This window comes from Marmota marmota, unplaced genomic scaffold, assembly GCF_001458135.2.
Source record: "Marmota marmota marmota unplaced genomic scaffold, marMar, whole genome shotgun sequence".
NCBI lineage: Eukaryota > Metazoa > Chordata > Mammalia > Rodentia > Sciuridae > Marmota > Marmota marmota.
This window is the reverse complement of record NW_026000169.1, coordinates 12,514,999-12,529,624: the sequence shown is the minus strand read 5'-3', so window position 1 is coordinate 12,529,624 and position 14,626 is coordinate 12,514,999. Positions and strand designations below refer to the sequence as shown.

The 14,626-nt window shown below is 37.0% G+C and overlaps 1 protein-coding gene across 11 annotated transcripts in view; it reads left to right on the top strand.

Moving 5' to 3' along the window:
* The window catches only part of Lmntd1 (lamin tail domain containing 1), a 319,597-nt gene that overhangs the window by 157,334 nt on the left and 147,637 nt on the right, over nucleotides 1-14,626 (top strand). For 8 of the 11 annotated variants that reach the window (XM_048787329.1, XM_048787336.1, XM_048787333.1 and 5 more), the window contains 2 exons: nucleotides 6,585-6,721; nucleotides 14,007-14,158. The exons of 1 other annotated variant lie outside the window; for it this stretch is intronic. The gene's annotated coding sequence lies outside the window, so the exon portion shown is untranslated. Of the gene's footprint in view, nucleotides 1-6,584; nucleotides 6,722-9,014; nucleotides 9,164-14,006; nucleotides 14,159-14,626 lie in introns of all 11 variants that reach the window. 2 more of the 11 variants (XM_048787332.1, XM_048787328.1) reach the window with 2 other exon arrangements.

The following is a 14,626-nucleotide window of genomic DNA, read 5'->3' as shown; positions in this document are numbered from 1 at the left end:
TAGTTAAGGCACCGACTCAAAAAAAGTTAGGTTTATTATTTTCTTTTAACTTTCTCATTTTAGAGATTGTTTTTTAAGTTTTGATTTTTTGAATGATCTACATTTATTTCCAGAATAAAATCTACAAGATATTTTAAAAATCTAACTTTCACCTCTACCCTCTTCCCCAATTTCTACTAACATAAAAGGAAACATTGGTTTTAGTTTTTGGTTTATTTTGGCATTTTGAAAATAAGCAAGTGTGTGTGTGTGTGTGTACTCGCAGGTGCGCGCGCAGAAGCCTGTATGCGTGCGTATACACATGCATGTGTTTGTAGTGTCCCTCTTAGCCGTGAGATGGGATAGTATACACATACTTAACACATTGTTTTTCTCATTTAACAATATATTTGAGACCATAGCTGCATAGTGTTCATTTTAATAGCATGATCTTAGCTTATTTAAATTACCCACAATTGATGGGCATTTGGATTCTTCCTAGTTTTGATTTACTATTGCACAACTGCTACAATAAACAGCTTTCATCACCAATTAAACTATATTTGACTAATTTTTTGATCGAAACATTTAGATTATTTGAGATTTTTCCTTTCATAAACAAAAATGTTGGAAACATTCTTGCACATGCAACTTTGGTTATCGTAAGAGTATTTTATTTGTGCTATATACATAATATAAAGCTAATCAATTTGAAGGCATTCTGGACTTATTGATTAAGCTGAATGAGTCTTGAAAAAATATCAGGAAAATATATTCATATTTTTAGAAAACATGCACGTATCAATATATTAATAAATTTCAAGACCAACAAAGTGAAGATGCTTTTCTACCAAATAGGTCTGTGTTTATATTTTGCTTAAAGGAAAGTTTCTTTCAACAGAAGATTTTTCCAAGTAAATGCTGAACAAAATCAGAGGATGAGAATAAAAGAAGAAGGTATACTGTTTATTGAGGTACTACCATACTCAAATTAGTCAAACAGACAGCAAAGGTTAATTGAAAGCTCGCTATGTAGCAAACTTCTGGTCTAGGATCTGGGTATAGTTTTTCATAAAACATATGACATCCTTTTCACAAAGAACTTATTTTCTAGTGGGAAGACATGGGGGAAGACTCATTCCATAAACACATGTAGAAACATATACAAGTTGAGTATATCTTCTCTGAACTTCTTGGGCCAGAAGTGTTGAATTTCAGATTCTTTTGGATTTTGGAATATTTGTATATATATAGTGATGTATCTTGGGGGTGGGACACAGTTTAAATATGAAATTCATCTATTTTTCATATATACATTATACATATCACCCCAAATAATATTATACTATACCTTATTAATATGGTGTATGAAACAGTTTCATAGGGTGGAATTTTCATGGGGGTGGTCTCACTGCACTTGGAAAAAGTTTCAGATTTTGGAGCATTTTAGATTTAAGATTAAGGAAGCACAACCTGAAGTGCATTTTAGGAAACTAATCAAGTTTGGAAAAAAATCCTTGGGAAGGGAAAGGGGGTTGGATTCATTGTCTAAGTGGAATATTTAACTTTAGATAGAAATGTGGGTTGATGGTTTGGGGATGGGGAAATATTACTGCATCTGATTTCCCCAGTGGGCATGCAGTGGTGGTGAGGGGCTACCCAGAGATTGAAGCAATTGACTTGGGAAATAGAAAAAGAGTTACCAGGGGAATATAGTTAATATTATCTTTGGTACTTTACTTATGAGATGTTATTTAACATAAAATGTCTTTCAACACCCTCTGCTAAAGAAATTTTGCTACTTATGATCTGGCCCTAGGACTAAAAACATTTTTCCACCCACACTAAACTGATCAAAACAAGAATTAATCCTAGACTTGATTGGAAAGCCTTAGATTGCAATGCTAGATTGGCATGTCACCTCTGACATAGACATAGAATGGACTTGAACAATCTGCTTCCTGTTCCTAGGCATTCTGAATTAGAAAATTAAGATAATGAGGCAATTAGAAGAAGCCAGTGCAGAAATTGAAAGAGTGCAATCAGAGGTGCCAGTATATAGAGATGGGGCCATGACCAGCTAAAGTAGGAGGAAGCTAAAACTGTCTTCCAGAAAGAACAGAATGGTATGTAGAAAGAGGGAGAGAGGGAAGATCAGTGGGACAGGATTCTTATAGCTGTCTCATTCCGTGAAACATTGCAGCCTCCTCCAATCAGCACATTTCCTTTGAGCAAGTCACATGTACATTCTCTCCTCTTTGCTAATTGCACACTAATTTTTGTCTAGGAATATTCTTCTTCCCAAGGCCTGTGAACTTTGGATGGAGTTGACTCATGTGTCACTCCATTCTTGGAACTAATCCATTTTTGGTCCATTATCACTTTCTTAACCACAGTAATTAGTTCAAGGAAGGCTATCAAATGTAATCGGAGTCAATAAAATTCAATTGAGGGGGGATTTGTTGGAACATTTGAGAAAGAGACCATTAGTTGTAATTTTTGAGAAGATATAATAATAGCTATTTTGCTACCATGAGAAGAGAGCTAAGAACTGAATCAAACAAAGATAAAAGCAGTAATGATGGAGAAAGCAAGTCCAAATCAGAATGCTCTTGTCTGACCCCCTGAATTTGCTTAGGCCTGATGCTAAAGGATACAAACTAAACAGAGTATGGAAAGCATAGGTCTCATTTAGAATCTTAAGAAACACAGATGCTCTTGACTAGAAAAATAATGTATGAGTGGCAATGATAGAGATCTATATTCTGAATCCAAAAAAATAAAAAATAAAATTGATGTAAATTCAACTGGAACCTTATCTCTGAAATTCTTCTTTTCATGAATTTTTTAGCATTTCAGATTTTCTGTATCTTCCAGTTGCCTCCAAAATACTCCTGCTGATTCTTTTGTTTTCCTCCAGAGTCTTTTGTTTTCCTCTTTGTTGGCAAAAAGATGAGAAGATCAAAGTTATTCCTTGGCTTCTGAAACTTTATCCCTATAACTGCAGGTATAAAATCCTCTGCCTCCTCACCTAATGGCGTTGAGTAGCTTACTTCTCCACTTACTGCACCTTTCTTATTTGCAAAGAAGGAGACCCCAGAGGTGACCTCTAAGGAAAGAGCAGAAATCATGTGGTGCTCCTGCTCCCATCTGCACTACCCACCCAGTCCAGCCTAACCTAGGAATCGCTCTGCCTGTGTGTTGTCTTAGAAAACTCTCATGTTTGTCTTAACTGCTTTGAGATTTCTCAAAGCCCTGAATTCTGTGATACCTTGATGAATATCTCAACATCTTTACCTTCATGTCCTAGAAATCAGCTTCTACTCATGGATAATTGGTAGCAATCAGAAAAGAAATTTAATCTGAAGACCTTAAAGTTTTGTCTCAAAGCTTAATATCAGGGAATGGGTTTTATAAATTCTGACAGGTTCTACCATTAAGTATTGCTGAAACAAGGAAATGATGCCATTCAGTAAATAGTTTGCCAAATATTCTTTTCTTAAGGACCTTACAATTTGAAACAAGGACTAGAGTGACTGCACAACTGACTCAGTCTTAAAATACAAGTCAACTATGGCTGCTCTTAATACTGAAACAATAACCAAAACCAGCAACTTCTATTCCCTCATGATTATTCCCATAGCCACCAGTCTGGTCCAGGCCCTTATTACTTTGTTCCTAGAGCATTGCCAAAGGCTATAATTTGCCTTTCTTATTAATTTGTTTCACTTGCTTCACCACACACAACACAGTACAACACAAATGCTCAGACTGGCTTTGCCGGGTCAATAAATAGGTTGTCACAGCATCTCTCAGGTAGAAACCCAAGCTCCATGTGTCATCATCTCCATGAACTTCTGTGACTTGGTCCATGCCTGCTTTCAATGTCTCTATATGAGCTTTCTGCTTAGATCATTAAATCCTACAGTCAGAAGGTATTTATGGGGTAGGGTAGTTATTCTGTAGTAGGGTCTGTGCTATGCCATATGAGTAATACCAGGGCTTGTTGTCCCGGAGCTAATATTCAATTGGAGAAGCCAGACAAGTAAACAGATAAGATACACTGGAATGAGTTGTTCCACAGTGGGGACCCCAAGACAGTGACAACTCACCCAGTTCTAGAGACCAGAACAAGGCTCTCTTGAACAGATGGCACCACCACTTGAGCCATTGGCACTACTTACATGAAACACCGTTCATTTGCCCAGCTCAAATGCAGTATGTGAAATCCTTCCTCCAACACTGAGTTAGTACACGTGGTCTCCCCTTCTGCTTCTGAGCTACTCTAGAATTAATTAAGTAATGTGTTTATTCATTCCTTCAACAATATATATATATTGTACTTGGGGGATATTTTCTATGTTTCTGCAACCTCTCTCCCCACCATAACACCCCCCGCTTGTTTTTGGTGATTATGGAGTGTTATCTCTTAATATCAGGCAGGTAAACAAAGTTCTAGTTTCTTATAGTATATGTAGTTTATCAAGAGCATGAACATATCCTGCTTCCCTAATCAGAAGTCACCTCTGATGGCCACGTAAAAGCACTGGACCAACTCTGAAGGATTTGGAGGTGAGGAGAATATATATATGTGTTCTCCTCACCTCATAATAGGAAATATATATATTTCCTATTATGAACCAAGACTAGTCCCAAAGACCCAGCAGTGAATTGTTAAGTCCCTGCACTCTGAAACTTACATTCAGATGTAATGAGGCAGTAAATATCAAATAAACAAAGTATATTATGTGTTAGGTGGTAGTATATCCTCTGGAGAAGAATAAAACAGGGTAAGTAATAGCAGGCAATGCTATTATGGATAGGGAGAAGGTTCAGGTGACATTTGACCAGGAATGCAAAAAGTGTGGAGGGCTAAAAGAAAAATTTCCAAGCTGAGGGAACATCAAGTGCAGAGATCATGAGACCAAGAGAGTGTTTGGGGTCATAAGCGTAGCGCTGACTGGGTATCACTCATTTGATTTCTCATGGGATATCACCTTGGTTCACTACTGACCTTTCATGTGGGTTTGAGCTGTTCCTCCCAAAAATGTTTTCAGGTAATTGAAGCCAAGGACTTTAATTTCACTCTCTCCAAGACGTTGTTGCCATTCTTCTCACCTACAAATCCCTCAGAGTTAGTCCAGTGCTTTTACGAGGCCATCAGAGGTGTCTGTTGATTAGAGAAGGATATGTTCATGCTCTTGACATAAAGAACTTTCTTTACCTGCCTGATATTAAGACATAACACTCCATAACCACCAAGAAAAAAGGGTTTGTGGTGGGGGGAGAGGTTGCAGAAACACAGAAAATATTCCCAGAGTACTAATTTCAGGAGCCTGAAGGTCTATTTTTTTTTTTTTTTTTTTTGGCAAGAATGAACATTTTTTTAAACTGTGTTTCTGCAGATTTCAATGGAGTAGGGGTCCCTGGAAACAAGATGGGATAGATGCCTCCAAAAAAAAGTGATTTAGTGAATTGCAGTCTGTGGGTTGATTAAGTATTGATCAGAGCCCAGCCTTGATCTGAAACAACCTCAGAACTACCTTGTGAATAGGCCATAAAGCAACAGAATTGTCACTGATTTAACTGGCAGTCTCATTGGGAATGCTGTGAAATCCTTAAGAATAAGTTCAGAAAGTTTGAAAATTTGCTTAAATGCTAAGCTTTTTAAAGATCGACACTCCAAACATCACTAAGGTAAATACAATTTTAACTAATGAACAAATGGCTTTGAAAATACTGGATTCACTGTTATTGAGGCTTGGGAGGTATCTGACTCAGATTTCATGGGGACTTCTTTAGGATAAGTGTAGGATGCAAATTTTTAGTTGCCAAATTTGAATAGATATCATTGTAGAGCAGCAGTGTAGTCTATGGACTATCCCTGTGGATCCTGTGACATCAAATGATTTTCCTAATGCTGCTAAGATGTTATTCTCTATTTACAGTGTAACATCTGCACTGATGGTACAAAGAAAGCAAGGTGGATAAAAAGGCTGGTGTTGGAACAGGAATGGGGGCAGCACTAGCTGCTGAGTGCTTCATGGTCATGTGCTTACTGTAAGAAAAAGGTGCAAGTCTTACTTAACCCATGAAGTCCCAAATTTTCAGTTCTTCAATATTTCAATGAAATTGATACAAGTGCATTAAAGTGGGTTGAAAATCATAATCTAGAACTTATATATTTCCTTTACATATATTTTCATATATGATATAAACAAAAACTCTTCAGGATCCTCAGTCATTTTTGGAACGTAAAGTGTCCTGAGCTCAAAATATGTGAGAATTAGTGCTGTGCAGGATTAATAATTAATATATAATGAATATCTGTGTATTGTTTTGGATTCTTCAGAGAAACAGAACCAATATATTGTGTATATGTGTGTGTATACACACATAAAAATACATATATATACACACAAAATATATGTGTATATATACATATATATGTAAGTTCTATGAACTATATAAAAATATAATAAAATAGTTTATAATGTAACAAATATAAACATCTATTTATACATATTTTACACATATATGTAAAATATAAAATACATTTATGTATGTAAAGATATATTAAATAAATAAGGAATTGGCTCATGCAGGTATGGGAGCCAAGACGTCCCAAGATCTGCAGTCAGCAGGCTGGAGACCCAGAAGAGCTGAAGAGCTGATGGTATAAATTTGAGTTTGAGTCTGAGGCTAAAGGCTGGAGAAGACCAATGTCCCAGCCAGAAAACAGGTAGAGAAAGAATTCTCTTATTCTGTCTTTTTTCTATTCAGGCCTTCAACAGATTAAATGAGGCCCACCAACATTGAAGAGGGTAATCTGCTTTACTTAATCTGCTGATTCAAATGTTAGTTTCATCCAGAAACAGCCTCACAGAAAAAGAATCATGTATGGCTCTATGTCTGGGTGTTCAAGTTGACCTATAAAATTAACCATCACAAGCAGCCAAACAAAACGAGTTCACTTTCCCTTGTTCCCATGAATGAATACATAGATAAGAGGAATCCTTATATGCATGGATAAATGGTTAGGTAGGTACTTTTTCCTTGCTTCAGACCTGGGGATTATGAGGTTAATTGCAAGCTTAGTTTATATGAAAGATACCTGTAAGCTTGTATTCCCTTTTATTCTTTCTTACCTCTTCTTCTTTCCCATTCCTTCTTCCCGCAAAGCAGCTCTTGTGGTGTTTTCTGAGTATCCTTTCTTTCTCTTCTGGTATATGTACTTGTAAAACATGCATATGGTTTTATGTTGCATATATTTCAATTTACATAAATAGTATTGTGATATATAGAATTTCCCCATTTTTCATCTTAGCGTTGTTAAGATCTATCTTCATTACATCATGCTAATAAGAAAGACTGTAAAGACAACTTACTTGATTGATGTGCATTTTTCTCATCACACTTATGCAGCTAGGGATTTGATGGTAGCATTAGAACATTTCACTTTTTAATATGACAAATATGAAAAAACATCTTTAAGCTATAAAATTTATACCGCCTACTCCAAAATTACTTTACCATTTCTTCTCAAAGCTCATGTCATCATACAGCTTTTATCGGTGATCTCTGTGTGCTGCATAGGTTTTTGCACTGTGAAAGTTTTCAAGAAACAAGAGCCAGATCACGGGGCTTCAGAAACCTTGCCTTCACAATGGGGATCATGGGCAAATTGCTTAATTCAAGTCTCAATCTTATTCTGTAAAGTAGGGTTAAAAATAGTACCTCCTTTACAGCACTGACATGAGGATTCAAATGAATTTATATTGAAAAATGCCTGGCACATAGGAAGTATTACACTGATGTTTCTGAAATGAAATGAAGGAACAGAACCTGCCATTTGAGAACATTGACTTGTTCCTGGAAACCAGAGTCTACTTTTTCCCTCAAGAGCACTTCTTCCCTTCATCTTCCTGAGAAAATGTTTCGATACTAAAGTGTCACAATGGTGATGGATAGAAATAGTAGCATTTTACTCTGTTATTTTAAGATCTTCATAGTTACTTAGAATATTTTAAAATTTTATATTAAATATCCTAATTGTTAGAATTCTCTGTATATGAATCAGGAATAGAGATTCACAGGTCCAAAAGAATCGTGTGCTATGTAGACTAAGAAAATAAAAGGACTGTGCACTTCACATCAAATATAGAAAGTGGTCAAACTCCTCAGGCCCCAGAGTCATTTCCTTTCTTTCCATCAAGACATTTGCAACTCCCATGTTCCCTCCTGGCCACAGAAAATGGAAATTCCCGGGGCCAAGATCTGTGAAGTCAGAGCCACTACAATGGCATTCAGGTGCTTTCCATTACTGAGTAATTCCTGGCACGAGGTGTTACATTTTCATCTGCTTTTATTCTCTTCACTGATGACAATGTCATTCTAGAAGCCCCAACTAGATATCAGAAAAAGATGAGCATTTTGGCGTTTGAAGTATTTCCAATAGAAAAACAACTGTGGACTATACTTCCTAATTTGAAAATCAAGTTAAATTTAATTGTTTCAGACTGTTTTCCATTAAAGAGGTTGCTAACTTCCTTCCTAAGAGTGCTTACAATCACTTTTCAGGTTGGGTGCTCTGGGATAAAGCCAGATTAACTCGGAGCTGTGAATTTTACAAATACTCTCGTTTAACATATCATCGATTTAAATAGAGCTATTCTGCAAAAATGCAAACATGGTAATTGGTGCAATTTTATTTTCTGTATGAAACAGCATACAAGACTATGCTAGCTTTGACTTTCTGGATCTGCACAGCCAGACGTCTTGTAGAATAATCACTGAAGTTCAAATTAAAGCCCCAGATGGAAACACAAACAGGGGCCACCACTGTGCCTTTGTCATGCTTCGAAGCTTAGTTCTGGACAGAAATGTGTTTCTGGTTAAAATGTAATCATTTCTAATTCCTTCTGATCACTGGGTCATATTTGAAAGAAACAGCCTGAGGACTACAATTGCTTTTAATTACCACTGACTGTTGATTGGAATCATCATTTCCTTCCTATATATTTGTATTTTTGCAGAACCAACAAAAATAAAGATATGGCCTCTTTATATTTTAAATATCTTTTAGGAAAGATCTTCATTAGACATTACCCTTTATGGATTAGAGTATCTTTGTCAGAACTGGATTTTTGAAATTTTCCTCACCAGGGATGACAGAAAGAACAAGGTCAGTTTAACATCTTCCAATGGTCAAACATTTTTTTAAATTAGGTAGTGTTATTTTTTATTTAGTCAAGTTCAAGGGGGGTTGTCTGCTTCCCCAATTAAAGAATTTAAAACTGAGATTCCTTGGACAAGGTTTTATTCTAACACCCACCCCCTCCGCCCCAACACACACTCTTTACTTCCCCATACCTTTTTAAAAATGAATACACCGAGAATATCAAGATGGACAAGCAAAAAATGAAAACAACTCTAAAATTTCATGCAATACTTTGAAATTTTACATTAGTTTTGATCTTCATATGTTAATGGATTGTAATAAATAATGACTATTTCTCTCCTAAGCTGGGACCCGGAAAAGTAGTGGAAAACCCAACAGGAAAGAGTGGTATCCAAGACCCACTCAAAATAAGTGAAAAAGGAAATACGTGAAAAAGGCAAAGACGGCACGTGGCCTCACAAGATTTATTCTCCTGGGTCTTATTTCTGTAAAGTCCATGTAACTACGTACTTACACTTTCTGATGTGTTCCTGATTATTTCAAGAATTTGTTACAAATTAGAGAAAAATATCTTAAAAATTTGATTCTACTGTAAAAATACATGAGCTCCAAAATGAATCTTGTATTTAGGCTTCTCCAGGGACCTTTGGCAATAAAGAGAGGAAATTTGTGTCTGTGTCTCATAAGGCAATATATTTAATCCATTCACAAAATGTTAGTTAACAGCATTAGTTACAGAGTCAGATATAACTAAATGGTTCAAATCCACCTAATTCCTCAACTTCTCTGTGCTTCAATGTTCTTACCTGATAAGTGGCTAAATTATAGTTCCTCCCTCAAGAGTTCTGAGGAGAATTAAATAAGAGTAAATGAAGTGTTTGGCACAGCACTCAAAACATAGTCCCGAATAACGATTATTGCTTTTATGCTTGGGTCATGGCAATACACACAAGAAAGAAGGCTCTGCCTTCAGGAATATTAACACAAAAGGTTAAATATACTGTAAATTGAACTCTGATTTAGTAAGTCCAGTAAAATCTTTACAGTAGGATGTAAGAAATTGTTAAGGGTAGAGAGGATTTGAACTGGAACATAAATGAAACCAGGGATTCAGAAATTGAGAAAGGAGGTGTGGTTCATTCCAAATATGAGCAGTAGAGGGAAAACTTTCATATGCTTGGGACTTGGGAGATTTCTCTAGACGAATAAATATATTTCTGGTGGCTCTTTCTCCCTCTTGTCTTGGGTAGTTTCTTCACATGCACATATTGATCAGTACAGAGCTCAAAGTCTCCAAGGAACACTCTGCAGATCTCTGAAGTTCGTTCTCTCCGCCCCGCACCACCCCCCTTTCTCCACCTCTCTTTTCTCTGGTGTTCTGCTCCATAAATTCTGCATTTTAAACACAGTGGAGACTACCATGCCATGTCTGTTCTGTCCTTGCTCTGTGCCCTGGATGCTGTGTTTAGGCAATGAGCTAGCACAGCCTTAGGTCACATCTCCTTTGTATTCCTTTTTTGGGGATCACAATCTTGTGGAGTCTGTTGCCTAATGTCCAAATACTTTTTTAAAATATATATTTTATATTTGTCTAAAGTAAAGGAAATTAGTTCTCTGTGACTACATTCTGACCAAAAGCTGAGGTTCCCAGCTGTTTGTTTTCTATAAGAAGGCACCATGTTTTTTTTATATCACAGACTCCAAGAATTTTAGAGCTCAAGGGACTCCAAGAGGTCACCTAATCTAAGTCAGTACCAGTCTCTAGTAAAGTGATCCTCATGGATAACCAGATGCATACAATAATACGACTTCATGCCACACAGGAGGATGTTTTAGTCTAGCTATGTTTCTAATAAGTCACACCCCAACCATTAAGACAGAATTATCAGTGAAGGCATTAGAGTAAAAAATTCCTGGGCATTGCCACCAGTTAATTTGTCTTTGGGAGGTGCTAGAGATTATTTAGACAACAAAACTTCTAAAGCATTTCGAAATGGAAAATAATTCACAATTTTGTCTTACTGGCGGTTGGTTTCCATTTCTATCCAATGTTTGTACTGCTAGACTCCTTTTCCATTCCAGGTATCATTTAAGCATAGATGCCTTTAGGTTTTGACTTGCTACTTTTCCCCTTTACAGAGGCTGTTATGGTTTAGATGTGGTGTCCCCCAAAAGCTCATGTGTGAGACAATGCAACAAGATTTGGAGGAGAAATGATTGGGTGATAGCCTTAACCTAACCAGTGAATTAATCCCTGATGAGATTAACTGGGTAGTAGCTGGAGGCAGATGGGGTGTGGCTCTAGGAAGTGGTTCACTGGGGCTTGGCTTTGGGGTATATATTTTGTATCTGGAGAGTAGAGTGCCTCTCTCTCTTTTTCTCTCTCTCTCCTTTCTGATCACTGTGTGAGCTGCTTCCCTCTGCCACACTCTTCTACCATGATGTTCAGCCTCATCTTGAGCCCAAGGAATGGAACTGACTGTCTATGGATTGAGACCTCTTAAACTCTAAGCCTCCAAATAAACTTTCCTCCTCTACAATTGTTCTGGTTAGATCTTTTAGTCAGCAGCAAAAGAGCTGGCTAAAACAGAGGCCCTGGTGACGTTTTATTGATGGTTATCTGCCTTTTATCTTCTTGAAATCAACTTCAGTTTGGTTTAAAGTGTGCCTGAATCTAAAATTCCTTTACTGCTGTCCTCTCTGCTCATCACCCTGCCTCTTCAAGGTATTGCTGTCTTTAATATCAACATCTTTGAGGGTTTCAAAGCAGTCCACTGAGGTAGAAACTTGAAACTCATTACAAATGCTGTCACTGAAGGGACCTTAGACTCGGGAAAGCCATGATTTTTCTTTTTCTACCATAGAAAACACCACAACGTAAATATATTTCTATTGCAATCCCACTTCTGAGTTATAAATCAAAGATATGGTTAAAGACCTTAGTAGTAGTGTGTATGTTTTCCATCATTAAAAGTATGTATACAGGGGTTGGGGTTGTGGCTCAGTGGCAGAGTGCTTGCCTAGCATGTGTGAGGCACTGGGTTCAATTCTCAGCACCACATATAAATAAATAAAATAAAGGTCCATAGACAACTAAAAAAAATATTTAACAAATTAAAAAAATATGTATACAGAATAGTTTAAGATGGTCCCAAAGAATTCTAGTAGGTTTAACAGGTCCCATACCTACCTCTCCTTTCCAATATGCATGTTTTAGAGTGAGTTATTATCAAATTATTTAAAAAGGAAAAAAAATTAAAACTTTGGAGCAATAATTCTATACATGTTTTTTTTTCCTATTTCCAAATCCTCCACCCCTTTTAAATGACATTATTTCTATTACTCAGACTATTAAGAGACTTTCAATTAAACTGTTTATTAACCCTTTGTTATATTTTATAGAGAAAAACTTTTTTTTTTCTGTACCAGGAATAGAACTCAGGGGCACTTAACCACTGGGCCACATCCCCAGTCCAGTTGCTCAGGGCCTCAATAAGTTCCTGAGACTGGCTTCGAACTGACAATCTACTGCCTCAGCTTCCCCAGCCACTGGGATTACAGACATGTACCACCATGCCCAGCAGAACAACTACAACTATTTTGAAAATAAAATTTCAAACAAAATTTACACCTAACACCATGGACTCGTGTGTTTTTTGAGAACAAGACACTATGTACAGCTAATTGTGTTTCAGCACCAGTGACTCAATCCTATCAACATCCCTTTTAAACCCAAACACAAAGTTGGTTAAAGGAGTCTCACAGTGTCTCTGATTGTCTTCAAGTACCATCTAGGGTGCTGAAATATCATTGAATATGCTAACCCATATATATGTATGATGAACATATATTTTGCAGACTGCTTATTTATATGTTAAAATCAGAAATGCAAGTGGACCTATAACTGTAGAATTTTCAAAAAAGCTGCAAGAGGTTATGTTATAGCATGGGAGACTGCCCACATCCTTTAACACTGCCCGTGCTTGAGGATGACGATTAAATTCCTGTCACTTGAAATGCAATAAAAAGAGGCGTCTCCTACCAGAGGGTCTGGAGCAGGAAGAATAAAACTTAACTTGCCTTCTATCTTCAAATTGGATATTATACAGTGAATCAGTACTCCATCTTTTCAATGGGAAATTTCAGGCCAACTATTTGATTCTGTCATTTCTTTGCTATGTCTGTCTGTTTCTCTCTCTTTCTCTCCCCTTCCTTTATCCCTCTCTGTCTCCTCTTTCCCACACTCCACCTTCCTCCCACACACCACCCCCTCCATCCTTCTCCCTCCTTTCCAGCCTTCAATATGCTTGTTTTGGTTTCGCTATGTCCTTCTTAAATGAATTGTCAGCAAGATCCAGTCTCAATTACTTCCCACCTGAGCTCTGTGGTGACTCTGTTCCTCTCTAGCACATGTCATCACAAAAACCTGTAACAGCTACTGAAGTCTATTTTCATCTTTGATCATTATATCAGCAGTCTTTTGATGGCCTACTGGTCTAACTATGCTACACAGATGTAGATAAAGTATATGCCCCCGAAGCCACGGTGAAATTTTCATGAAAGGGTTCCAGGAGGCAGATACAACGCCCAGGTTAATGGTGCCAGAACAAAGCTGTGATTTATGCTTTCTGTTTTTAAATATACCACCAAACAACTTGGTACAACTATCACATAAATTAGATGCCTGTCTGCATTCAAATACTGGGGAAATAGAGGTGTTCTAATTTTTTTAAGAGTCTGAAAGTTATGATTTTTTTTGTTGACAAAATATATGTTTATTTAACTAAAACAAAACATACAAAGAGTTCCTGAAGTTATAAATGATGTGTTTCATTGTATTTTACAGACAATATTGCACCATCAATGTTGTATTGGCTTTTCATCACTGTGGAAAAACATCTGAAGACAGTAAACTAAAGAAAGAAAAATTAATTTCTGGCTCACTGTTTCAGAAGTCTTAGTCCAAGTTTGCTTGACTGTATTGCTTTTGGGTCTGAGGTAAGGCAGAATATCACAGCAGTAGGAGCTATGGCAGAAGAGATGGTTTAACTTATTGTAGCAATAAAATAATTTATTTTTTTAAATACAGGGATGGGGGAGGGAGAGGTGGGAGAAAGGAAGGTGCCTGGGACATAAAGAACCCTTCAAAACACGACTCAACACCTCCACTCCTAAAGTTTTCCTCACCTCTCAATAGCACCATAGTCAACACATGGATCTTTGTGGGACATTCCAGATCCAAACTATAATAAAGGTCAGCTCAAGATACAGAGAAGTATTTAATAACACAACCAAGATTAAAACTCTTTGTTGAGCTTTCTTGTTCTAGCAGTCAGAGCTCAGTGTATGATTCCATAGGTTAGCACAGGAAATGGGTAAGAAAAAGTGTAGGATCGGACTGTCACAAAACAGAACAAAGAGCTCAAAGTTGAAATTGAAGTTAATGGATCTTCATGGGGGTCATCA